Source organism: Anticarsia gemmatalis, chromosome 19 (assembly GCF_050436995.1).
Source record: "Anticarsia gemmatalis isolate Benzon Research Colony breed Stoneville strain chromosome 19, ilAntGemm2 primary, whole genome shotgun sequence".
Classification (NCBI taxonomy): domain Eukaryota; kingdom Metazoa; phylum Arthropoda; class Insecta; order Lepidoptera; family Erebidae; genus Anticarsia; species Anticarsia gemmatalis.
Window position 1 is genome coordinate 7,948,647 of NC_134763.1, and position 24,820 is coordinate 7,973,466.

The following is a 24,820-nucleotide window of genomic DNA, read 5'->3' on the forward strand; positions in this document are numbered from 1 at the left end:
CACCAAAACCAACAAAAGTAACGTGTTTCAAATAATAAGGCCCGATAATTTTCCTTCCAAACTAATAATCTTTTTAACCAAACCAACACGTTCAAATTTTTCAAATAATAAGACCTGCCAATTTTCTTTTATGACCAAAATTCATAATATTTTTCTCAAAAACATGTTGTTATTCAACGTGTGCAGGTATTTACGTGTCGGAGTGTACCGTCCGGCGGCGCTCACATGAACTTGATACATGACATTGTCTGCCCTCTTCACGCACCGCGCCAATCCTATTGTCCTCAGCAGACTGCTTTCTTACTCATGTTTTACTGCAAAATTTTATGAGAAAGAAACCCGACTAGAAAATTTATTTACATTATTTTATTGAGTGATATACAGATATCACGAATATGAATATGATTTATTTAGATATAGATAGATAAATAGATACAGTGTTTTGTCTTGTTCACACATACACAGTTTTAAAATTGATTGAAAGTGACAAAACACTAATCAGAGCTTAACACGACCCGCTTAGTATTAGGACAGCTTGTGTAAGAAAAGTATTAACAAGCTTATATCTGTAAGAAATTTTATTCAAAAATGTATGTTTGTTTCTTTTTGATGACGTTATTACTGAAAAAAATTACATTTGTTTACTTTGCACGAATGAAAATGGGTAAAATTTCACGCAAGGTGTCTTAGTAATCCCAATAATGAGGCGATTTTCGTGACTCAAGGAGAGGAAACCACACTTTTTCCCATTGATTCATAACTCTGCGAATCTCAGACCAAAATGTTCCTACATTTCGTTAGCTTTACTCATTGTTATTACCTTAAACAGTAATGAATCGAGCGACGAAATAAGAGGCGAATCCCTTTCCTCTTGATAGTTCCTCATTTTTATACAAGTTTCTTACCGCAAAGATGTCCTTGCGAAAAGATTTCACGAGATAAAAATATACTACTTAGTAATCCAGATTATAAACTATCTGTGTAACAAATATACAATACAATAAAAAGTACCTATAGATGAAAGATTCAATTCTATATTCACGTGATAGTATGAATCAACATTATCGTAGGAAAATGTTTGTTGTAAAAACACCAAATAAGGAGGTTGGGAGACGTAAGGCATTTTATAAGAACCTATGCATTCATCATATTGTTTAACAATTATCCTTGTTTACTAAACTTTATTTATGGTAAAACTAAAAAAAATGTAATGTCAAAAAATAGTTTAAATGGATATATTTTATTAATAAACTGATTCAAAAGTAAGAAATCAATAACCGCGTAAAATTCAAAGAACTCTACTAAAGTTTGTCACTCAATATTGTTCAGTAAAGTCAAAGAAAACGAAAATTAAATAAATATATTTGTTGTCAATGAAAGGAGTTTAATACTTTCTACAAAAATTTAATATTTTACTTGTAAAACTGTGACGACAAAGCGTTCCCTTGCCCTTTGAGAATTGTGTAAACATTTAAGTATTTAAGCAGACGTTTCACGCGATGTCTTGTTTCAATAGAAACCACATCATTACACCGTCTCAGATCATTTGAAATGTTTTCAGAAAACAAGATGGTGGCTTGAATAGATGTATTTTTCGGTTTGATGTTATGGAACTGTGTTTTTGATGCTGGTTTTCGTGTAATATTTTGAATGTGTGGTTAGCTTAAGTAATAGTTTAAAAGACTAAATGTTGAATTAAAAGTACTGCTTTTTTTATTAGTAAAGATGATTTTTTAATTTCTGAAAAATGAGGGAATAAACTCAGTATCGATTTAGAATTAATTAGGTATAATGTATAAGATATGATTTGTTAAGAAAAGTTTAAAAAATTAATCTAAATCAGGCAAAAGAATTTAATAGTACCAAATCGTAATTTTTCTATATCTTACACACACCTGAAACCCTGAAATACAGTTCTCAACCACCAAAAACTGGCAAAAGTTACAAAATTTTCTTTCAACATCAAAAATCTCAATATAGTTGTAGAGCTATCATTTTCCTCATAATTGAACATTGTACGCAGCGAGGGTTGGAAGACGGGGGTGTACTTGACCACCCCCTATCGCCTCAAGAACAACATCGGGGGTGCAATACAGTCGTGCTTCGCAATAGTTAACGATAGTGGAATTTTGCATACTTTTACGAATCTCTATTTTAATTGCAGATTTTTTTGGGAGGATTTTTTTAGATGTCATGCTTTTGATGAGTTTCGTGATAGTTGCGTTTTTCTTTATTATATTTAGATTTCTTAATCGTCAGTAGAGGGTTTCTATACTGTAATAAATATAACATTCATGTGTATATGAGAGAATTTTGTACGAAAACCTTTTGTTTATTATTAGGTGTAGGTTTAGTTTTTGCTTTTAATACAGGCGTAGAATCACGACCTTTACCATAGAGATAATTTAATACCATAGAAAGGCAAAAGCTAAAATAACTGCTTTTTATCTACATTATAAATAATATATAGCATAGCTGCTGGTGCTAAGATACTTATAAAAAGTTTCTAAAGTTAGCTGATATATTTAATTAAAAATCCTAATTTAGTCTAAATAATTAAACGAGTAAACAAAATCTTGTGCCGCTGAAAATCAGCAATTAAAAAAATAAGCTCCTATTAGAAAAATAGTGGCGCACTTATATGTTTAACCGGCGTTCTTCAAGTCTACGCCAAATGGGGGTGAGCAGGGTTAATGAATAATTAATGTGCATACTGTTCTCGCCAATTATAATTACGTAAGGAAAGCAATTATGACGCCCTGTTTGTGATTTGCACGTTGTTAGGACGTAAAACTATGCGCCGACGCGAACTTCATATAACAAGTTTGTGTGCTGTCTTAACGATGGTGATGAAATGATAAATTATTTTTAAAGTGAATTGTCTTATTGCTGGATTTTGTTATGGTGTAATGATAAGTAAAAATAATTTTGATGTCAATATTTTGCAGTTTTCATTGCAACTTAGCAATATAAAAAAGGTGTTTTTTATTTGGACTCCATAAAATATAGTAAACAATTAATGCACATAAATCGTATCTTCAGTTTAACATATTATTATATCAGCGGCTTACTATATCAAGTTCTTATCAAAATAAAATAAAAATCATTTACTTCAGTATTATAGCAGTAATAGTGTAAGTCACATCGGAAAGCACAATGAAAATAATAATATTTAAACTGTTTTTTTTTGTTTTTACTGTTTTTTAACAACACCTAACAAACTACCAATAACCAAAACAAAATCTATAAAAAAGTAAACAAAGAACAATCGAAGATTTCCTAAAATAATTCATCTCTACCTTTGTCCGTCTATTTCGGAAGACAACACTCCCGCGGCCACACCAAACCGTACGTAGCGGGTGAGAACTAAAATAATTTACATCGCTCTTTATAAGAGAAATCCTTGAAAATATCGCCTCATTACACCTTTGGATACCGTGATAGATACTACTCAAACATAATATAGAATTATTTCTAAATTTTTACTAAACAATATTAGTATAAATCTTAGTTTTGATTGGTAGTATGTCGATAGTTTTTCGGGTTCAAAATGTTTCTCAGTCGCCAAAGAATTGTATCGTATTTTTCAAGATACCAGCAAGATGGAAAATGAAGTAAGTATACTTTTATTCATATTTTTATGTCATTATTATATTAAGGTATTTCTCTTAAATATTTACAACAGTTTAATTGAGCTTTCACTACAATTTGGAATGTCAAAATTACATTTTTCTTTGACGCTTCCTCGCTATGAGTATTTCACCTGTAAAAAAATACATTTAATGTCAAGCCTTCTGCACCTGACTGTACAGTCCATATACCACAAAACAGTTACCATATAATTACTACCGGAAGGCGCATTTTTTACTAAAACTGGTAAATCAGTGTGTGTATCTAATTAACAACAATGGGTGCGCGGGCGCAGGTCACGGCACGCGCGTCACGCCTTGTTCGACCGGAAGAGAGGCCATGACGCCGGACGACGAGATTGCGGCCCCAGCCCCTGATTCCTTCCGGTGGATCTGATGGGCCCTTGTACGTGAATGTTTAAGTCTAAAGAGATCAGAGGTAACATTTTGCGAGTACTTTTTCAAATGTGTGTTGTTTGATGCTGGTTTAATAGTTATTTTTAATGGTGTTGCTGTCTTATAGCGTATTTAGTGTTATTTTTTTGTTGTTGTTGTGTTTAGAACGCTTTGTTGTTGTTGATTGTTTTTTGTTTTTGAAAGCTGAATTTTAGAAAAATTGACGTTACCGAAATGACAAGTCCTATTAAGAACAATGTTATAGTTAACTTACGATTACAATATTTGTAGCTCCACAGGATATCATTCAAAATTTAAAAGGTAAGTCACGGTTTTAAACACATATTGAAAATACATGCATAAACTGGCGATCCACCAGTCTAAATAAAACCAAGTATACAAAGACAGTCTAAAAATTAACAGTAGAAAGTCAATATCAAACTCTATCGCGTGTTGAACTACAAAATCGCTGTTAAAATCGCTAGCGCGTATAACTTGTTCGCCTAAGGTCGTCGCTCTCAATCTTCGGTACGAAACGATCAGTGGTTCTTTTTTATGATTGAGCTCGTCATGTGTCTGACTCACTGTGTCGACTCATCCGACTTATGCGACTCGACACTTGATGGGTGACCTTTCGATACATGGTGAGGTGGCTTGAAGGTCGGGACTTTGGGCTTTGTTGTTTAGTGAAGCTGTTGGTACTGTTTGTTTTGGAGTTGTGAGGTGTTGAGAATGGATGTTATTAGGTAGGAGAGTGAGGATCTTTAGAATTTCAATGTTTTTACTGTGTAATGATGATGTGACTGTCAGACTGGAATAGGTTTATCTGAAAAAAAATATCTTGACATGTTTATTTTAAAATTAGAACTTTGCGTTAGAACTCACCGTAAAAGATTGTGATTTCGTTTTTAATTTTGCAATTTTACTTATATCTGAGTTCCTCTGCAAAGATTGAAATTATATTACGTTCTTATACTCGATTGAACACATCTTTTAGAAATGTCGATTTTCTGAGGATCAAACAATTTGAACACAAGAACGACAAAGTAAATAAAACTATCAAACAATCTTCAATGCTATCTTTTAGAAACGACAACCTTCGAAAAAACGTATACAATATTCGGACATCACTGCCAAAACTACTCATTGAACAAAACGACAAGGAAAAGACAAGACATAAAATCAAAGTCTTCCCTATGTTCAACTAGGTACATAATGAATATAATGATTATTAGTTAACCGCAAGACCACAGGCAGGTGACGCGGGGCGTTCGCACGGTGCGCGCGCGCTTCTCACGAGCTCGCCTTACGCTTCCTTCCTGCGTAACCATCGGATACTTGTGACTTAAGTAGCTTTATTCCATGTTTGTGCTAGTAAAATGTTTGTTTTGAAAAGCTTGGGAGTTTGTTGATATAGGTTTTGAGATGCTTGACCTCTAGTTTTGTGTAGGGATTGTTTAAAATAGTTTTTTCGTTTAGGTCAAATGTAGAACGTTATTATGACAGATATTTATGTTTGTCGCGTGTAAAAGTCTTATGGGAAAAGTTAGCAAAAATATCTTATTACATGCTGAAATTGAGTCTTGAAAATGATTTTCTTGTATTCAATTTCATGTTGAAATTGGCATACTAATTTGTCGAAAATTTGTGGATTTGAATATATTTTTACGCTGGATATAGTCAAGACTGTCAAAATAAAAGTATACGACAGTTACAATTCTATCAATAATTTTCATACTAAACTCCACACTCTCATTAATCTGCTTTACAAATTAAATAGAAATAAGGTCCACAGATTGTATTATCACACGTTTTTACCGCTAATCGGTGGTGTGCTCAAGGGTCATCGGTAAACCCTAGTGCGGGGGTCCTGGGAACTCCGGCATCCGGCATAAGTTAGTGTTTTATTGGCTAAAGTTGATACTTCTTATGGGAAAGTAGGAGCAATAATTACGGTGATTTTGAGTGAAAATGTAGCAATTTTAGTTTGCGTGGGAACTTAAAATTTACTTGTGAATTGTGATAGAGTCGATATTTTTTGAAATTTTTGGTGTAGAATTTTTGATTTAATTTTTCTATTTCTTTCTTAACGCATTTTCAACTTAAACATTATTCGCAATCACCATTATTATGTCATTTACGATCCGATTTACCTACACGATTAAACTCAAATCTTAAAGATAACCTAACACTTTATCGTGACAATCTTTGAACCCTTTAACTTAATCGTTAAACAAAACCCTTAGGATCACAAAAGAGAGTATTTAACATAAATCTTTAATCACGAAAGCTCTTAAGAAAACGCTGGTTCGTTCACGGGCGTTTTCCTCCGTCGTCTTGGCAGTTAACCCTTTTGTTGCTGCGGTTTAAGGAGCTATTGTTCACAGGGTCTCACGGGCCCCCGTCTCAGGCAAACAGGTCATATCGCTTTGTTTCACCTTACATTGTTTAAGTAGGCTAATATTCCCATGGCGTTTGAGGGTTAGTGTTTGATGGGAAGTGTAATTGTATGGGATAGTTTACTGTTAATGAAGTATTCAAGTTTTGGATAGGGTAAAAAATCTTTGAGAAATAATTTTGAATGATATTGATTTCATATTTGTCATTTTAGAACAATATGTACGTTTAATAAAAAGTATTGTGTTTTTTTCTACTTTCACTGTTATTTTCTAATATTTTGTTTCTTTAAAAATGTCCATGAGATATTGAATATTTGAGCAAATACAAGTCAAATAGCTCCAGAGTCTGTGTTTGCAACTATTTAATTGCTTTAATTAAGGCGCTTCCTCACATAGTATATTTCAATATTCCTAGGCAAGTTGAAATGCCCACGATGTTTTTTTTAAGTTATTTTATTTATTACCTTATCAACATATCATTTACAGCCCAAACATAAGGTCGATTACACACAATACAATATTAATGAAGTAACCATGTCTTAAGATTAGGATCGTTGCGTGCGAGCGTGTCATTAGGCCGCGTCTACATCGCCATATTGCGCGGTTTGAGGGTTAAGACTGATGGACAGACAGATAATACGCTATTACAGTTAGTTACTTGTAATTGTTTTTATTTTCATTTGCTTTTCTAGTGTAAGTGTTAAATTTGCAAATATTTCAAAGGTCAACCACGAATACATTAGTTAATATGTCTTTAATTGATCGTGCATTCTTAGAAATTGATAAAATCTTTAATCTGTTTAATGAGCGACAAAGTACATAGAATCGCCCACAGGTAAAATTCTAGTTAAAGAGAAATTGCATTAAAATAGAGTTTCTTACAAAATTGCATGTTGCGATTGGTTTTTGGCGGATTTTGTCTTAAATACTTTGTTTTAGGCTTCTTAAATCTAGCTAAGGCCTCAAACGTATAGCTACAGAAAAACACATTATTAACCCTTTGACCGCTATGGTCGGCTATACTCGACAAATCAGAAAGTGCTCACGACGCTTTCGTCGGCAAATGTCGACAAAAATATAGCGGTTAATCAATTTGCAAAAAAGCTTAAACAGATATTAACAAGCCACTTGAAGATCTCTTACTTAAGACCACTAAATGAAGTAGCCTACTTTGTTTCAATATTTAAAAGGGAATTTCTACTTTCTCATAACTTTAGTTCATTAGAAACCCACACCATACTTGAGATCAGTGGTCCGTCAAACTGTCCGCCTTGTATTTAGCGCATAATTACGACAACGGTCGCGCAAGCTGTCGTGACGTACCGGTCGCGGCGCATCTGTCGCGAGTGTGCGCGCAGCCTTATGATCGCGGACTTTACTGTTTAATGTGTATTTAAATGTTTTATTGTTTTTATATGGTTTTTGCTAATGTTATTTGCAAATGCGAAAGTGTGTGATGATGGACCAGTTTTTGGTATTTTTACGCAGAAATTAGATAATTGATTTTGAAGATATTTGACGTATGTACGTATAGTTTATAATAATCTGCATCAACTCAGAATACTTACTCAATATGAAACTACCTTGGGAAACTCTACATACGCACGAAATCGTGGGGAAAAGCTAGTATAAATAAAGTTGAAGCTTTTCTATAAATACGAAGTAGTAATGTAAAAGTTCTGACATAATATAGTGATCTAACCGCGAATCGAAACAGTTTGTATGAAATGGATCAGCGCTCCTAGCGTATTCAGGAAGAACTATTTTTAAGTCAATTTTAAACGTCAAACTCTCGTTTTCCGATAGTACGGATTGTAGAAGATCTTACTACAGATTTCAGCAGATCTTTTAGAGATAGAAATTTGTAATTATTTCATATGGAATGTCTTTGGGGTTAACATGATGAAGCAGTATTCAAAAGGGGTTGTTTCTTTAATTACAAATTATCTTTACTCTTAACTCTAGTATTTCTATCATATGTGGATTTCGTTATCCCGTGACTTGGCGAGAAAATCTTGCAAACGTATTTACATGTTCTATAACTCTTAATACGACGAATTAAGGTCTATTTTCCCCTGTTTTATACAATTAACGGTTGATTTGATCTCATTTCACGGTCTCGAATGAACAATGGGGTGGAATGAAGAAGTTTGTCTTGAGTTTTAAACAAAAAAATAGAGTAAAAAAGTGTTTTGTGGTTGAAATAAGGGTTTTTTGGTCGACTGCTGCCCTCTGTGAATTTGGGTGCAAGTTCCGATGCGATTTTGATGGGCTTTATGAAGTGTTGCAATCTGTGGAAGTAATTATTCGAATGGACAATACTGAGAACTGTATTTTATTGTAAGGAGCTAGTTAATTACTTGGTAATTGGTGTGTAGGTGTGGCATGCTTATGTTTGAGCTGTTGATAAAATAAATAAAAGGCTGATATTATTTTCAATAGGTTTTTCATGATACACTTTTTAAAGTTCAAAAATAGTTTTGGTCATAGACATTCCCATTTCAAAAGCTTTTTGTTCTTCTGTTGTCTGCAAGTTTGGAACACGGCAGGCGGCAAAGGAGCCGTGACTAGACAAGTTTCAATTTCGAATTCGGAAGTCTTGGCTTGATTGGTTAGTTTTTGTGGAGCACAAAGCGCACTTCCGGCTTGTCACGTTCCATATACGAATTGTGGAAATGACGTCGATCCGCTTCAACGGTTTATTAGAAATTGATATTTGGAATCTTAGACGGTCATTAGACCTTCTGTCTTCCGGTGGCACAGAGGGGCGCGTGCCGACTTAATTGCTTCATTTGTACCAATAATGCGGGATCAATATAACATTTTTAAAGTCTGAGGTGTTCCGCTCCACCGATGATTAAAATTTGTTTGTCTATTGCCACTAATGAATAACCATTAGGCCGTAACAAGCGGAATATCAATCATTCATCACAATCACGCTAGCCGTAAACAAAATTCGATAAAACTCATCATTTTACGCCTAAACGAATTATCTCGTAGCAAATTTTAAGCCTGGCGTGCCCAGTGCGTCCGCTTATACAAACAAAATACCGACCAATCACGATTTTGTGAATTTGAAATTTGTTAAAGCCCAACGGTTGTACAGAAAACCAATACGGTGTACATGTATGTACATGGTAAAACTACGCACGGGCTAAGCAAACTGTGCATGTGTGTGTGTGCGGGTGTGTGCGCACGACACGCACACAGGCGCGCGGGCCCGGCGTACGCTCACTCACACAATGCGATATTGCAAATGGGCTAGTCGAATGTATTCGTTCGTCCGCCGGCCGGTGGGGGTGGGCTGAGCCCAGCAGGAGGGGGGGAAGATGCGTTTTTGTGCAGTACTCTCCGCTTTAGCTACGTTTATGAGTAAATATAAGTGCGTAACCGATAACGTCCTTAATGCGAGCCGCGTCACTGTGTGAGTTTCCCCGCTTTTGGACTCAATTATGACTGTCCGTGTAAGCGACATCTAGACTTTCTTTACTGCAGGGCTGGCACGGGTTATTACTATGCTATTTGTGTTACGTAAGCTATTGGTTACGCGGGAATATCATAAAAGATGGACGGTTATCTATCTTCGCGTCCTACGGTATATTTGGTGGGCAGTAGACCGCGGCTCGTGGCAGTATAATGTAAACAGCCGTTTTGAAACAACTAGTCCGATGTTCATTTTTCATCCTCGCCACTATCATCCATCCATTAGTCAGAGCGGCTTTTACGAGCAGCGTATACGATAAATGCTGTAAATCTAATCCTGAAGTCAAAAATCATTTATTCAGCGCGGTTCGGAGCGACTTACAAACACAAAATGTATGTTTGCGACTGTACCGGCGGTTAAAAGGTTTGCAGATTTGGTGGCGGCCCTGCAGTACCAACACTAGCAGCTACCGACCGGCCGGACGGAACGGTAGGCTTTTTAAAAATAAACGAGTTGTTATTTTTAGTGACAGAAGCAGACTAAGTGGCTGCGACCCGGGGGAAGTCCATCGTCCTCTGAGCGTTAACCACACCTGACTGGCGATGCTCACGGCCCGATTCACACTTCTTTCAGCGCTGCGAACCGTCCGAACGGAAAGCACATGAAAGGCCCGTTACTTCGTTACTAAGAAAAAAATTAAAAAGTCCGCGCGAAAAATGCTCACTGAACGGGAATTCGGTGAAGCTGTAATATTAGATAAGTTGCGAGACGCCCGTCAGCCTGTCGGAGTCATCCCTGTGATATACCACACTTGCTGCTGGTCGCTACACTGCCTACACTGCCTACACTGCCTACACTCACTACACCGGCTCACTCTCAACTCTATTTGTTGTCAAAATTGCACGTTGTAAGCGCGTCACACATGCTATGCAGATATTAATTTTTGAACGTCAACCGCCGTGTTCAAATTTCAAATTCACAATTTATATCGAAATCTAAATTTTAAAATTATATCGCGCTCCTACCGTAAAATATTTGAATATGGAACATAATAGCGGATATTGTTTATGTATCGTGTCATAGACAAGTGTCAAAGTCAGAGATTATATTAAACAAAGCTTTCGAACAAAAATGTATTGTTGGGGTGTGGTCGTAGCGGGCTAGGACGTGCGGTCAGTGCGGAAACTATTTCATTATAACGACGTTAACTAACCCCCGTCAATGAACCGCGGTGTTTCTACTATAAAATTTATTTTGATTAATCCGTATCTCTGGTAGGCTCGATACCATTTCCGTAGGTACACGACACGTACACAAAGCAATACTGGACAGTGTCCACTGCTCTTACGGGACGAACACGAATTTTCGCACACACACAAACGCCTATTTCAGTTTTACCGCACACTGGTGCTTGTATAAAATTTATGGTGCACACTTTTGCATCGGAGCTGCTATAGCAACATAGATCTGTGAAAGGGGGATGGCGCTGGTCAGCCATTTCGTGTCGACGAGATTTATAACCTCTCTGTGCGTTAACGTTTAGTAAGATGCGCGTGTGTTTGACGTGGTGTGCCGAGTGTACACTCGCGTACTTGTACACTGCCACACTACCTACACCCGCTACTGTGCAGCGCCGCCTTTATTACAACAACTATCGCTCGTTGTGTACTTTTTTCAAATTAAGTACGTTCGCAATTCGATATTTGCCGTGCGATAAAATTGGAAAATGGTGGGGTAGGTAACAGAGCCGTTGGGGGCATTATTTCAAAATGTACGGTTAGGTGGGAGGGGTGGGGTGTGCGGGGTCAGCCCGGCTGTTTGTCTATCGCCGCGCTTTCCCATTCACCGGGTGAATTTTCCGAAGCCCATTGCGCTTCCGCCCCCCACTAACCCCCTGAGCCTTCCTCTCTGTATTTTTATTAACGGAATTATGGCGTCTGAATGAGTAGTGCCTACTTATATTGATTAGGCCTCCGGTGTTTGGAATACGTGCGTCCGATCAACTACGGAATTTTTTATTTGGAGCCGAATATTTTGTAGGCGGACGCACTTTTAATAAGCCTTTACGTTCATTCTATTTTAAAGGCTGTTTGACTTTAGAATACAGGATTACGGAAACGCTTACATAAATATAGAGCGAGCGCTAATAGCCATCGGCTATTGTCGGATTTAGTAAATACAGGCAAAACATCACCCTGTACATTATTTATACAACCAATCATGATTGCCAAAAAGCCTTTGTTTCGAGCATTAAAAATGTAATCACGAAATGCATTCTGAATTCAGTTTTGAATATGGAATCGGAATGTTGTCTATAGTCGTTACGAAACGCAAGGTTCTGATCAGAAACTCATAACGGACACGTCATGTCTTATCTATGGCGAAAAGTTGGGCCACGCGGTTCGCGGTGACTGGCGGTGAGACAATCTGCTAAAATGACGTCATACTTCTTATTGTTGCTAACTAATTCTTGAAACGCGCATACCTATTGCGTAAAAGGCATGGGAATTTCCATACCTGCTGTGTTTCCTAAGTATTTAGCGGGATATCAGCAGTAAATACGTTGGGAATTCAATGTATTTTTTCCTTGATTCTATTTAGGTATTATATCAATTATTTAGTTGAGTATAAGCTGAGTAGGATAAATGTTGTCAACAAGTTTAATAAGATATGGTTTTACATTGTAGGTAGTTGATGAGATCATTGTATGTTTAAATAACAATGTGTATCGTATAATACATCGGTACCTAACGTTAAGTGATGGAACAAGCGGTCAGCTGCCGATAAGTGAACGTTTTAGCGTTAATGGCCTATTTATTTATATCACATGTTAATTAAATTAAATTAAACTAGCTCGTTAATCATCTTATAGAAATTACCTCTACGAAAATAACTCCGGCGCTAATTAGAATTGCGTGTTGTACAATAATATTTACCAATGAAATTGTAGAAACTTATTAGTAGTTGAAACTAAACATGTCAGATTATTTTCATGTTTATGAAAAAAAAAATATTATGTGTTCAGTCTGGTCAATATCGAACTTGCAGCACTCTATGCAATACTATAGGAGTGGCGATGACCTGTACTTTTGTGTCACATGCAAATTATTTGATTCATATTTACTGTTTATATCTATATTTAAATTAAGTAAAAAATTATAAGTTAATTTAGTTAAGACATATTTAGTTTCGACTATACCAGGGGACAACAATGACGTGGATTGTCTTATAAGACGCCCGAATGAGTATTTTCTCCGCGTGTTTCATAGCCCTGGTCGGACCTCGAATTCGCGATGACTGCGCAATGATACGGCGTCGATAGCTGAAATCGTTGGTTTTCGATGTTCAAAACTGTTCTGTTGATTAATGTTCCGGTTTATCGGTTCGTGGGTAAATTATCGGTTTTTGACGCACAGGGCGCAGGTTGTAGTGTTAGACCGATACCGTCTTTTACATTCCATATTCATACGAATCCACTGTTCTCTATTAAAAACTGTACATCCGTTAACTTTTTTTGACGTTGAAACTAAGCTTTTAGTATGAAAAAATGTATAAAAAGGCTGTCACAAGTGTTCATAAAAACGACATGACATTATGAGGCGGACTGTCCACTCTCGTGTACTTTACATATCTAGGTACAGTCCGCCGCGAAAACTCGGTGTGTTCAAATATTCACAACTTTTCAGGAATGGGGGAGGCTGAAAAACTGTCGGACGAAGCCAGTGATGTCTACTAAGTAACTAATGTCAGTTAATGTGATTATTTTTGCCGTGGCGTCGACACACCGTGGCAACTGGCAATTAGATGCAATTTAAAATCCAACGTTTATTATTTATATCCCGTAAAAAATAAAAATAAATTAGTTTCGGCTGCGATAACTTTAGAGGAAGGAAATAGATCGATAAAAATGTCCGATTATCGTTTAGTTAAACGTTTTAGCGATTAACTCGCCTGACTACAACGCGGATAAAAACTAAATAAAACAATAGGAATAACACAAATATATTTATTTGAAGGAAAGTGGACTAAGCAAAAACTTTGACAGAGTAATACTATAAACAAAATAATCTAATAATAGGTCGAGGAATATGAAATAATTAAATACTAAGTACATCTTTTTACTACATAAGTCTAACACATCAAAAGACCCATTTCAACACACAAATCTAATTTGATGACTGCGAATCTACTTGTGACGAACATAGGGCTATACCAAGTGTCGCCGAGGCGCACACGGCTCGTCTGATTATTCGAAAATTCATGCCCTGTCCACCCCTGTCACGAACCAGACAAAATACGGGTATATGTAGGAAATTCGACCGGTTTTATACCGGCGCCTCGCCGCCGAAAACTGGCGCTAAACGTACACCTAAAACTGCATACGCACCTCACAAAGGAATTATAAAACGCGCTCCGAGTCAGAATTGAAATGGGTTTTATTAGCCGACTGTACTTTGTTATTGCGTTTCGACGTGTGGCCGACGAATGTACGTTTGATTGCTATAATATCATTGTAAAAAATTCAAATAAAAAAGAAAAAAAAACACACATAGTATCAAGCCTGTTTTACCGGGAGGTGTAAGTAAAGGTGTCAGAAATCCACCCGCGTTTTGCGTATTCTCATTAACAATTAGTCCTATGTAATAGAGAACAAGTTTATTGCTATAACTTATAAAAAAGGCCTTGTAAAAACCACTATGTTATTAATACTTATAAGTAGAAATAATCTTTATTTTTTCCGGTTTAATTCAAGGAAATAACAATGTTATGCAACGACACTAATCTTAATATACATAATTAAATGAAATAAATAACATTCTAAATAATTACGTAATTATCCTGAATAACAATAATAATTGCGTTAGTCAGAGAATTCTTGCTAAACAAGTCTCATAATACTGTTCAAAAATTTCCAGATTATAAAACGGAAATATTTACTATAATCGAGAGATATTTTTAGGACATTGTTATCTTAGAGGCTATTTTAGTATTAGTCAATTATGATTATTCGTTGCTACTGATGTTTCTGTATGTTTCAATATGTAATAACATCGCTTCTATCTCATCATAATGTGAATATTGTAGGTAATACTTTATAAATTCTTGTAGGTTTTTTAACCTAATCTAACCCCAATAATGGTCTTATGTTCCCGTCTGGTTGGTCCTTTATATCAGAAAGTTGCTAGTACATATTTACAACAAAACTAATATAAATTCTCACCATAGATGTGATTTTGAACACCTATCCGCTGCGAAATATGCCCGTGGCCTCCGATGGATCTGTGAAGGAAAAATAACACTTATTTATAGGAAAAATAACAATACTTATATTACTTAATACTAACTAAACAGTATATGATTGAATTATTAGGTCACAATTCGGAAAAGTGTTAAGGAAAACAAAATTATGACCTTTACAAAAAACCAGTTGATGTCGTCCTGGCCGATTTCGGGTAGGGCGGCGAGTTCCATTGAAACCAACTGTGCAGGACTTTGTTTATAGTGGCCAAGTGTGAACACAATAACAGGTACACTCTCTATTCCTTTACTCTCATAGTCCAGTGAGACGGCTTAACCGACATGACCAGGCGGACTTACTGACTCTGGACAATATCTGAGAATTTTCAACCGAAAACTCAGAAAATACTTTATGGCCCGATTCAGGATTCGAATCCGAGACCTTTTGCGCGGCAGTCGCATAGATTACCGCGCTACAGAGGCAGTAAAAAATACCAGTTACGACTTAAATAAAGATTTCGAAACAATCGATAGAGCAATTTAACACGTTTTTTTATCGTCACGGTGTCTCCCGAATCGATAAGAAAGTACAACACTACTTATCGATATGATCAGATAGGGGCACCACGTGCGCGACCACCCGGCGCGGGCGCGTGCTTCGCTACAAATCTATAGGGTTTTTTGTTTCTTCCGATAATGCCAATCTTTTCGATAACCCCTATCGAAATAAAAATATTGGAATAAAATGTGTCACTTTTAAGGGCGTATGGTCAACTTTCCAAATGATGATTTCCAATATGAGTAGAGACGATTTCGTCGTTCAACTGTAGCGCATTGTTTCTATGAAATAGTATAATATAATTATTTTTCTTCGTTTTCAAAACGGGTCCTAAGCGTTATGGAAATTAATTTTAAATTAAAGGTTTTCATCGAATTGCATCGACCATGGTCACGGTTTGACTTATGTAGCTGCTAAGCTTATTAACTGTTATTGAACTTCATTTTATTTTAAATCGTCAAAAATATTTAGTTAGTAGCTTTTTGTCCAATGAGCTACCGATTTACTAACATCTTCAAAGTTATTATTTATCTTAACTATCACAAAGTAAACCGATGTCTTACAAATCGGCACTAATGCTCATAGAATGCTACAAAACTGTAAATAAATCACCCACAGTCACTCCTTCACTTAACAAATTACTTCCTGTAACGCTTCCTACCTGACAATAAGGTCCTTGAGCGAGCCCTTAATAGCACATAAACGATCAATGAGTACGCCACCTGGTGGTTGTAAAGTTACATCTTTTAGTACTTGCAATATATGATATATTGAAAGTTTTTTTACTTGAGTTATTTTGTAAGTAGACGAGATACATCTGCTTGAAGGCTTCGAAATATAGAGTTATGTTTACAAGATGTAGTTTAAGTTCATGCAAATGTACGAAGGAAATGTTTCATATTTGAAATTTTAAAACATGTTAAAATTTGTAGTAATCTTTGAAATGTTGTAGTACCTGAACATTACTTTTACTTACGACTTAACTATGATATAGTTAGCTCTACGAATAAAGTTTGATCATATTAAATTAGAGTTAATGACCATTTGTTTTCTTTCTGCAAAAAGAATCGAATCAACATCGACTAGAGTCACTAAAATATCTGTAGTTCCTTTTGGCTAAAGGTATTTAGTAGTTTTGCCTTTAAATCGTTTGTAATAAGTACATAAACATCTTAAACGGTCGTAATTACTACAAATACATTTGTATATCTGTCCCGAAGAAGCCAAAAACAGCTGTTTCTTTTCATGTTTTCAACACCGCCTAAGATTTACGACTCTACAACTTTGTAAAGGCTCTTACGTGTCAAATTAGCGATATAAAGGATCAATATTTTGCACAATTTGAACAAAAACATGCAGATGGTTTCTTTTACTTCTGGTTTTGAGTAAAGCTTTTGATTCGATTGGTTTCGATTTCTATAAGAGGTATTAATATCATTTGTAAGAGGTTTTATAGAGATAATAGGGGAAGGTGTGATTTTATTTGTATTTTGTGTGTACAATACCTACTTAGGTTTGTTGGAATTAAGACAAAATGAGAAGTCAAATATCTCAGATTTATATTATTATTTTTTGCTATAATGTAGGTATATTATGTAAATTTCTTTTGCGTCGGTTAAAGTAATCGATTTCAGACAATTACCATCTTTATACATATTCAATAAAGTTATTTTTAAAACCACTCTTTTGTTTGCAAGGTCAATCCATCAATTTATACGCCCAATAGTAACAAAGACTCTTCACTCGACATTAATATTTATTCGCGGGATGCGGGCTCTCGCAAGGAACAATTCTTGGGCCCCTACACAATGGCCAGAGATTGGCCTACTTGGCCCATATTCCCACAATACCAACATTGCTATACTTAGACCAAATTACCAGTATCGTCCCGCATCCTTAAACCCATAGACCCCTGCGGAGAACACAATTTTGATGTGGTTTTTTTCGCAAGACTCGCCGGAAGTCAACTCGGTCAAATGAATAAAGATTTGTTGCTCGATTGTGCAAAGATATGCGTACCGCTGCTACGCAAAGAAGAGGGCGTACTGTATCATGTAACATTACATCCGTAAGCAATAAAAAAGTCAAACTAATCAAAACCTCAATAAGAAAGTCAACCGAAAATTACATGTTACACAACCCTTCAGTTATCTCGTCATCGGCTCGTCACAACACATCAGTAGGGGCGCGTTCACACGCTTGTAAGACCTGTGACGTCACCGGATGCCACGTAAGGAGCCCCGTCTTGAATGGGCACGCACACATGCACACATAATAAACAGTGTCTTAGCTGCATGTGTGTGTGAATGAACGTACGCTGTGTTTACGTTGAGATTGTAGGTACACATATCACTACGGATTGACGGCCGCTCCACCGTACGCATACCATGGCTCGAGCCCCCGACATATGACTAATTGAAACACGTCCGTTATCCACCAAACAACAAAAAACTTTCTAATGAGCAAATACCAGTTTTCCATCATAAATTCACACTTGAATTGCGATTCAGACAAAACTGTTTCGTCATTTCCCAATTTTAATGGTCTACGTTATTTTGAATGACGGGGGCATTGGACCTAGTGCCAAAACCATAATACACGAACTGAATTACAAGTTCTAATAACTATTGTACAAGCAAAAATAGACCTTATTGTATGGGGATAGGGGATAGTAAAATACAATATAGTGAGTTGTTGTAATAGTAGCATCGGAATGAACTCATGAGGGGTGAAGTCGCGGGCTCGGGCAGGTGTGCGGCCAGATGTCTTGAACAAATTGCTGTGCCATAAGGTACGTGTGGACACACCCTTAGTGCTGGGGCGCTTGGCGTGTGCCAACTTTTAATTTTATGCTTGATTAAGGCCTCGATACCCGCGGCGACTAATTAATGGCCAGGAGATCGACTGTGCGGACTTTCGAGTGTTTTGCAGTTATACTTCTTAGGTTTTTGCACTATTTACCAACAAATATTTGTGGGTTTCGAGTGCTTGTTTGACGATACGCGGAGGGCTTAATCAGTATTTTAGGGAATAATTGATTGGCATTTAAAGTTGGACGAACGGTATGCTCGAATTTGCAGTTCTATATTCCGGTATAGTTGTATCTTTGAGATAATTATTTCATATTTGTCGTTCAGTTAAGAATCAGTTTGTCTGTATGCGTATCACGCATCTAAATCGACAACTAGCGTACGTCAAATTGATGATTACTTTTCAGTATATTGGGAGATTCACTACAAGACGAAGATTTAGTACATTGCTGCTTTAACGTAACGTATTAATGACTGCAATCTCAGTGAGAAAACAATGTAAGATACGCGATAACTTACAATAAATAATAACTAAAATATACATTTTGGAACACGAAAAAATCTGTTTACCCTCCAAAACGAATCCCAAAAATGACCATTTCTCAGCAATATTTTTTCTTATTTACCTAGTAATATTTCAGTTTCTACTCCCCACAGGTCATTTACATGAAGGCAGTTATATAATACATAAACCTCTCATGTAAGCGTGTCATCAAAGTAACAAGGTTTTTTTTCACGTTAAGCTTACGTTTTTTTATTGCGACTCACTGGACTGAAGTAACCAATGGCTGCAACAACGACAGCAAAGAAAAATAACATGACAGTGCTTTATTTATATATTTAGTGACATTTATAGAAATAATCGATAGAGAATTAGATAACAGCTGTTAAAGAAAATTAATGTAAGGCACAATTTAAGTTTCGTCGCTTAAAATTGACATTTGGCAGTGTATTTGGTAGACTTTTAAGTAATATTTGACTTTATACAAATTCTAATTAACGTATATGGTTAAAATCATATTTGCAATTTTGTAATTAGTATAAATATAATTCTGCTAGGCGTCATAGAATTCTCATTGCTGTACAATGCCCAAAAGGAACTAATATACCCCTAGATAAAGTCATCATCATAGTATGTAAACAATCCTTTGAAAGCTAAAAGCCTTAAAATACAATTTGCTATGTTTATAAACTATGTTTTTTATGTAATATTATAAAACATGGCGTCTGCTAGGTAACGGAAGTGACGATGACCGCTCCGCTCATAATTATTTTATTACACGGAAGTCATAGTCATTGACTCCCTATTCGTAACAGTATGGCGATTTTTATTTAAGTGGATACTTATTGTTTGTTTCCCCACGCCATCACCGTATATGTAGAAAAGGAAAACGTTTCAAAAACTGACTACATATTTCACAAATTGAGAAGCAATTCTAAAGATGCAGTCCTGGCAGTCATTAATTTAAATCAGAGAAATAAAGATTGATTTGACGTGATTAAAAATAAAATTTTATTTAATATAAGAAGATCTTCGAATTGAAATTTTAAATAGTGAATAGGGATGGACGACAATTGTTTGAATCGATCGATTGTTAAGACCCTCGTAACAGTTTCTAGTCGATTCATCGATTGTGACGTGTAGTCGTGTAATAATAGAGGAAAGGAGAAAGGGGTCGGCTGCACCTTTGGCGTCTATTCCGGGATAAAATGTCGCGTGCCCGGTGCAGCGTGCGTATGATGCGAGCTATCCCCCCGGAACAAATGTGTTTCTTACACCTTGTCATAACTGTATGATCGACTTTAATATTTGCTTACAATTGTATGAACAAAGTTTATTTTTGGAAGCATTTTTTTAAAGGCATTATTTATGTCGACACGATAAGTGCTCTTCTTGCACATTGATAAGAAATATCATTTAAACAGAAACATCTCTAGAACTACTAAAATCTTTCAAATTTTCTCTCTAATTTAAAATATTTATGCTTTACTAATCCTTGCCTCGATAAAAATCGGGAAATCTATCATTGCCTGTTTTGCGAGCTAAGTCAGATTAGATTAGCTAAGGATATCATTTGACATTGTCTTTTTTTGTCTTGCAAGCAGATGCGCAAAAGATAAGGAATTTGCATTATAATTGTCAATTATAAGGGTACAAATCAAGTAGATCTTTTTGCTCCCGTTTTGAAGAGTAAGCTGCAAGCGCATCTGTAGGCGCGTGCGTTGCCAAAAGATGTTTCGCATATGATCGATGGATGTCTATTGTGGTAAACATATCGAGTTTCGGCATCCGATTCGATTGTCTTGTTCGGAATCGAATAGTAATTAATGATCTTTTGATAAGGCAAGAATCGGTTTGCAAAAAATAAATAAGTTTGTAGTTCTTGTTTGTTTATGGTGTGGATTTTTTGTTGATTAATCGATAAAAGAAACTTTAAATTTTTTTAGCAGACATATTGACATGAACGTTAGTGATATCTATTTTTTTATTTGTTAGTATGTCTAAATTATTTTTATCAACTGGGTTACTTAGATATAGAACGATGCTGAAAGAATTAGTTTTAGAAAATATGATTCCTTTTTAAAATTTCGAGACAGTGAAATTCTTAATTCTTTTTCAAGAAGTCTAAAATTTTAGATTCTATAAGTTTTCTCTATGAATCAACGAAAAAGCTTGAACAAAAATCTTGGATCACAACAAAATTCCATCGATTCGCCAGCGAAACTTTATCGATCGCGATGCGCGCACCCCTCGTCGCCATCTTGCCGAGCAGCTGCGCCTGCGCCGGGTCAAAGGTGTGAGGGGTAAGTAGCTATTGTAGTGTAGTGGGCGCTGAGTACGCTGTCTGTACCCTGTGCGAGCTGGCTTACTGATACAGGGGTGCCTTACAGTTTAAGAGATGGTAGATTTCGGATTGGGGTTGGTTTAATAATATAGAAATGCTGCTTGAAACTGAATGTTAGTAATAATACGGGTTGGATGTGTTTCAAATAATTCTTCGGTGCATCGTATTTTAGTAGATTTCTTAGAATGTCTTTTTAGTTTATTCTTTAAGCTTTATTGAAGTTAAGCTTCTCCGCATAGAGATTTTTATTTTATTTCTTTAACATTCAATGAGATGAATCTTATTTCTTGGATTTGAGCGAAATATGCCAGCTAAAATCTATTTCTCGCTTCTATCAGCTCGAACTGTTTCTTTTTCTTCAAGAAAACAGCTTCCTGTATTACCAGTAACTACAATTTCACTTTTAAAAGCCAATATCAACATATGGTAATACAAACAGTACCACACCTGGTGATACGATTGTTTTAGGCGCCATCGCTCAGTCGTTTACTAAGACATTTGATACACCCACAAAACACATTAAGTGGCGTATCAGACATGTGCTTTGATCGTATCTGGGCAACACGTGCTTCTACACCATCAATGCAAATCCAACCATAATTCTAAGACGCTAAAGTTGATTTTTCTTGAGCGACGTTTCCAAGATCAAGACGTACACCTTACAAGATTCCTTCAAGCAGTTTTGGACTGTGTTAGACCAGTCTAAGGTGGGTTTTCGTTTGAAGGTATTTTACTACGAATGTCCATAGTAAGGTGCGGTTGTAAAATCAGCTGTTCGTGTCATTTTCTCGTAAGATATTGAACTTTAAGTGACTATTATAAGACCATTTTTTATTTGGTTTCCTTTTTGAACCAGCCAGTATGGATATGCTTTCAAATTTATGAAAGACTACGCCATTTTGTTCCTTATTTTCTTAAGAATAAGAGGTACGGGATAGTTTAGAAGGTGTTTTGAAAGATTGGTTGCTATAAGGTGGTCTACTTGTCAGTGCCGGATGACGTAGCATATGTTTTTTTGCTTGCTCTTCTTCATGAATGGATCTACAAGGTGCGATACGGTTCCTTGCTTTACACCTTATTGTTAGACAAGGCGAAGTAATTTCATGTAACTATGACATATGTATATTATGTAGAGTTTATAATTTAGATTATACCAAACAGTATCTGCAATTTCTTTTTCAAAAGTATTAATATCAATCCTCAAATAATAATACGTAACTTATCAACCACTAATGTATCCTTCAGTAATCCACTAACAATACAGGCGAGTGTAAGAGCATTACACACAGTATTTCTATTTAGGGTCGCTCTTAGGGGCATGTGCGCACGCGCCGCACAATCACAGTAATAATAACTAAAAAATAATAATAAAATCGGGTGAAGAATAAAGAAAATCAACCCCCTGCATACTGCTGCTTTATCTTGCAAACAGACTTGGAAATGTTAAAGATAATAGGGGCGCGGTGGCCCCCTGTGCCATGCGTGCGCGCACCTTTCGCGGGGGTTCGTGACGTAGGGCGATGTGACGCGTGCTCAAAGGCGGTTACATTTGAATTTCGACGCGTCTTTAGGTGTTAGGAAGTGGAGTAGGTACGCTGTATGAATGTGTTTATTGTTTAGTACATTTTATTGTATGAAATGGGCCGGTCACGAGTAAATTACAATGCTTGAGCTCCGATTGTGTTTGCGACGTCTCATTAAATTAATTTAATAAAGCTTTGTTGAATGTCGACTTTATTGTATTAGGTATCGATATGCTGTATCGTAATTACAGGAAAGTGAAACTACAAATTAGTAGTATTCGATTTATACGGAGGAACATCACTAGTTGAACCATTGAAAACTCGAAACATGTATCTAAAACTCAAACTGGGAACTCCATTTCCAAAAGTATTCAGTTCAAAAATGCAAAATTTCAACACAATGCATCTTTTCTCATTTTTAAATAAAGATGTTCTTTTTTTTTATCTACGTCAATATAAATCAAAAGCCAATTACTGAGATATGAATGAAACGAGAGAGGCCGACTCGAGGCAAAGGACGCACGTTCAAAAAGCCAGAGATAGGCTTTGTTGTCCACCTTTGATTACCTGTGGACTGGCAGAACGTCGACCAAAGACAATATGCGGATGCGAATGGAAGGAGGAATTAGTTTTTGCGCTGTGTTTTTTTTATTTCGCGATCCATGTTGGCATTACTGAGAATTTTGTTAGTTTAGTTGGTGTGGGAGTCAATTTGATTTGATGGTAGGCGATTTTATCGATCATAAAATGGGTTTTTCAATTCTGAAAAAAGTTAGTTTGCTTGAGTTTTAGCGACTTGTTAACATTTCGATTGATGGTTTAGGTATACCAGTATATTGAACCTCAAGTGGCTTATGACTCTAGTCCTGAGAAATAGTTTTACCAAACTCTAATTTCTCACCTTCAAACCTAAGTCAAAAATGCAGACAATATACATATTCTTTATTTTTACACGTATTCTATACCGTGTACCGGTCGTTGTTAATTAAGACAGCAATCGTATAGAGCACTCAAAGGCCTTTAGAAAACTTTGACCACTAATGACAAAAAGAAAACGCGAGCGTTTACCTTTATTGTTAGAATAATTTACTCCTAATAATATTGTAAATGCGATAGAAAATGAATGAATATAGTTATTTAGTTGAAGATCAAAATCAAACTAAGAAAAAGATATTCTTTTTGAAAAAATAACCCGTAAAATTAATTACACATACAAATTATGGAGCAAATACATGATATTTCGGTATAAAATCTTTGCAATTTCTTCCTTCCATACACAGCCAACAAATTCATTCTATGCCGATCTATATTACAATTGAAAAGTTTTTGCAAATGTCTGTGCATGCGGGTCGCCATATGTCGGCAAGGTGCAGTCAAAGAACTCTTTCGGCGAAAGGTGCAAATTGTGAAGTAGGTCAGAATATCTTCTTAATATTTTTTTAGCATAGACGATTCTTACAGCCTATTGTAGGATGTTTACCTGATTGCACGTGTGTCAGATGTTCAAGATTTGATATCAAGGAGTTTGGATAAATGGTGGTCGAAGATATTTTTTTTGGTTAGTTTGAATTTGAAAGCTTCGCTTGGTTAGCTTTTTGAATATAATTTTTAAGCTATCTATTGGTGATAATATAATTAGGTACATTTGCGCCTTAAAGACATTAATACTCATATCTAAGTCTAAAATCACTCTTAATCATTTTATACCAATTATTTTTGTTTTCATGACCATAATATATTTGTTTTTTCATTTTTCCGCTCTCAATTAAATCACAATAAACATTACTCATCAAAAATAAAAACCACCCCTAAACAATTAAAATTCATAGACAATTCAAATGATTTACCACGCTTCGATATTGCAACAATTATCTGTGTTAGTGTGCCACAATCTACCATAATCGATAGTATTTAACACGACACCCCATATACAACCCCAGAACGACCAAAAACCAACCTTAGACTCCACAAAATAAAGTCCAAATTTCGTAAACAT

General features: G+C 35.9%; 1 protein-coding gene and 1 long non-coding RNA gene across 3 annotated transcripts in view; one reads left to right on the forward strand and one right to left on the reverse strand.

Moving 5' to 3' along the window:
- LOC142981094 (homeobox protein prospero-like) overlaps positions 1-24,820 on the reverse strand; it is a 103,581-nt gene that overhangs the window by 55,304 nt on the left and 23,457 nt on the right. For both annotated transcript variants that reach the window (XM_076126777.1, XM_076126776.1), the window contains exon 3: positions 15,070-15,128. The gene's annotated coding sequence lies outside the window, so the exon portion shown is untranslated. The remainder of the gene's footprint in view (positions 1-15,069; positions 15,129-24,820) is intronic.
- LOC142981096 (uncharacterized) overlaps positions 3,381-24,820 on the forward strand; it is a 115,122-nt gene continuing 93,682 nt past the window's right edge. The window contains exons 1-2 of the long non-coding RNA XR_012959918.1: positions 3,381-3,614; positions 3,926-4,068. This is a non-coding gene — a long non-coding RNA (uncharacterized LOC142981096). The remainder of the gene's footprint in view (positions 3,615-3,925; positions 4,069-24,820) is intronic.